Source organism: Eriocheir sinensis, unplaced genomic scaffold (genome assembly GCF_024679095.1).
Source record: "Eriocheir sinensis breed Jianghai 21 unplaced genomic scaffold, ASM2467909v1 Scaffold1025, whole genome shotgun sequence".
NCBI classification, from domain to species: domain Eukaryota; kingdom Metazoa; phylum Arthropoda; class Malacostraca; order Decapoda; family Varunidae; genus Eriocheir; species Eriocheir sinensis.
This window is the reverse complement of record NW_026110325.1, coordinates 67,896-70,395: the sequence shown is the minus strand read 5'-3', so window position 1 is coordinate 70,395 and position 2,500 is coordinate 67,896. Positions and strand designations below refer to the sequence as shown.

Below are 2,500 nucleotides of genomic sequence, written 5' to 3'. Positions count from 1 at the left end.
AGTTTCCCATCCCAAAGCGGGGTCGAGGGGGGTGCGCGGGGTGAGTCCCTTTCCCCCGTCGCTTACCTCCGGCCTCGCGGGTGCTCGGTGCGCACGGTGGTCCGTCTCCTTCGCGGGAGGCGCTTGTACGCAGGGGGGCGCAGGCCCGGGACTTGCCATTCGACGCCGTCGTGCAAATCTGTTGTTGGCCTCGCCGGCGTTGCTTGGGCTCTCGGTTGGCGCGCCGCGCGTCAGGCGGGCTTCGGGTGGGGGTTTCGGCTCTCATCCGGGTTCGTCCCTAGCTGTTTGGCCTTCCGGTCCTGCTCTGTCCGGATTGGCCTAGCACGCGTGCTGTCGGCAAGTACCATGAGCAGACATGTTGGGACCCGAAAGATGGTGAACTATGCCTGGCCAGGATGAAGCCAGAGGAAACTCTGGTGGAGGTCCGTAGCAATTCTGACGTGCAAATCGATTGTCAGAGCTGGGTATAGGGGCGAAAGACTAATCGAACCATCTAGTAGCTGGTTCCCTCCGAAGTTTCCCTCAGGATAGCTGGTACTCGCGGAAACGGAGGAGTTTCATCCGGTAAAGCGAATGATTAGAGGTCTTGGGGACGAAACGTCCTCAACCTATTCTCAAACTTTAAATGGGTGAGATGCCGAGCTTGCTTGAACGCTGAAGCTTCGGCGACTAATCCGAAGTATCTAGTGGGCCAATTTTGGTAAGCAGAACTGGCGCTGTGGGATGAACCAAACGTCGAGTTAAGGGGCCTAAACGAATGCTCATCTAGACCCCATCGAAAGGCGTTGGTTGCTATAGACAGCAGGACGGTGGCCATGGAAGTTGGAATCCGCTAAGGAGTGTGTAACAACTCACCTGCCGAAGCAACTAGCCCTTAAAATGGTATGGCGCTCAAGCATTCTCCCGATACTCGACCGCCGGTGGCACTAAAGGCCAAGCTCACCTCTGCACCGGGGGCCCAGGTCTCAAGCCCCGGCAGTAGGAGGTCGCAGGGGTGAGCGCTGAAGGGATCCGTCGCGAGCCTGCCTGGAGCCGCCCATGGTGCAGATCTTGGTGGTAGTAGCAAATAGTCGAGAGAGACTTCCCTTGAAGGCCGATGTGGAGAAGGGTTCCATGTGAACATCAGTTGGACATGGGTTAGTCGCTCCTAAGCCCAAGGCTAAAGCCTTATCCCACGCTAGAGGCAACGGCCAAGCGAGTTGTCGTCACTGTCGTGGCGGCTCATCCGTGAGAGATTCTTCTCAGTTGCCGATGGAATTCGTGGCGAAAGGAATACGGTACTTATTCCGTAACCAGGCCTGGATGCCAACCGGGGCTAGGTTCCTTCTTGGGCCGGCCCTTGGTGCAGGAACCCGGTAACGGGAACCAACTCGCGTCCATCGGCGGTGGTCCGGGGAAGAGTTTTCTTTTCTGTTTAAGGCGCCGTGACCCTAGAAGCCACTCGCAGAGCGAAAGGGTGTTGGTAACACGGTCTGCCGTAGAGCGCCGCGGTTCTTGCGGCGTCCCGAGTACCACTGCCGGTCCGTGAAACATGCGAGGCAGGTAACTGCATGGGGCGAAGCGGGGGGGTCTGCTGCTGCTGCCCGCTGCCGGGCGTCGTTCTGCGGCGTCACGGCGCGGCGCACGTACGCACGCGGCCTCCGCGATGCACCCCAGTTTCTGGCCTGTGCGTACCCATATCCGCAGCCGGTCTCCAAGGTAAGAAGCCTCTGGTCGATAGACTAATGTAGGTAAGGGAAGTCGGCAAATTAGATCCGTAACTTCGGGATAAGGATTGGCTCTGAGGATCGGGCCAGTCGGGCCTGTGCGGGAAGCGGGCCTGGGTTCGGGCGCTGGACTGGGCTCAGAGGCTCTGAGCTGCGCGCGGTGATGGGTGATGCCGTCTACCCTGCGGCGCCGACGTCGCCGGTGTCCGCCCATCCGCTGTGTCTCGCCTTCCCCGGTGGCGGCGGCCTCGCGTCGCGCTGTCCTTGTTCTATCAGCTCGCCGGTGCGGCGGTGCTTGTGGTCCGGTTCGCAAAGGCGGCCGGCGGACGATCACCGCGTCGATTGCGCCCTCCAAGCCCCGGCGCGGCGTCCTCTGGTCGCTCCCGGTCCCACTCCGCCGTCCGCGCTAAAGCCGGCGCGGGGCAGCGCGCGTTGGGGACTCACCGCAGGGTTCGCGCAGCGCCGGTCTCGCAGGCGGGACACGCTCATGCGAGGTGGGGCCAACGGCCCGGTGTGCGGCGGCTCGCATTTCGTGGTGGCGGCTCTAGCCCTCTCGCCACTCGTGCCGAGAGCTCGGACCGGCGTGTCTCCGGCCCTTCCGTGGAACGCGCTAGGCTGCGTGGGCGCGGGGGCTCCGGCTCTCTCTATCGCCGGCTTTCGGCCGGTTAGGTAGCAGCAGTCGTCCCTCGCTCCAAACCCACTTCGGCTGGCGCCCAGCGATCAACTCAGAACTGGCACGGACCAGGGGAATCCGACTGTCTAATTAAAACAAAGCATTGCGATGGTCAGAGATA

General features: G+C 61.8%; 1 long non-coding RNA gene and 1 other non-coding gene across 2 annotated transcripts in view; one reads left to right on the top strand and one right to left on the bottom strand.

Annotated features, from left to right (window-relative positions):
• Positions 1-2,500, bottom strand: part of LOC126988969 (uncharacterized) — a 15,153-nt gene that overhangs the window by 3,782 nt on the left and 8,871 nt on the right. The gene's annotated exons all lie outside the window — the stretch shown is intronic.
• LOC126988973 (large subunit ribosomal RNA) overlaps positions 1-2,500 on the top strand; it is a 4,862-nt gene that overhangs the window by 923 nt on the left and 1,439 nt on the right. The window contains exon 1 of the ribosomal RNA XR_007742699.1: positions 1-2,500. This exon is cut by the window's left edge and continues 923 nt beyond it; it is cut by the window's right edge and continues 1,439 nt beyond it. This is a non-coding gene — a ribosomal RNA (large subunit ribosomal RNA).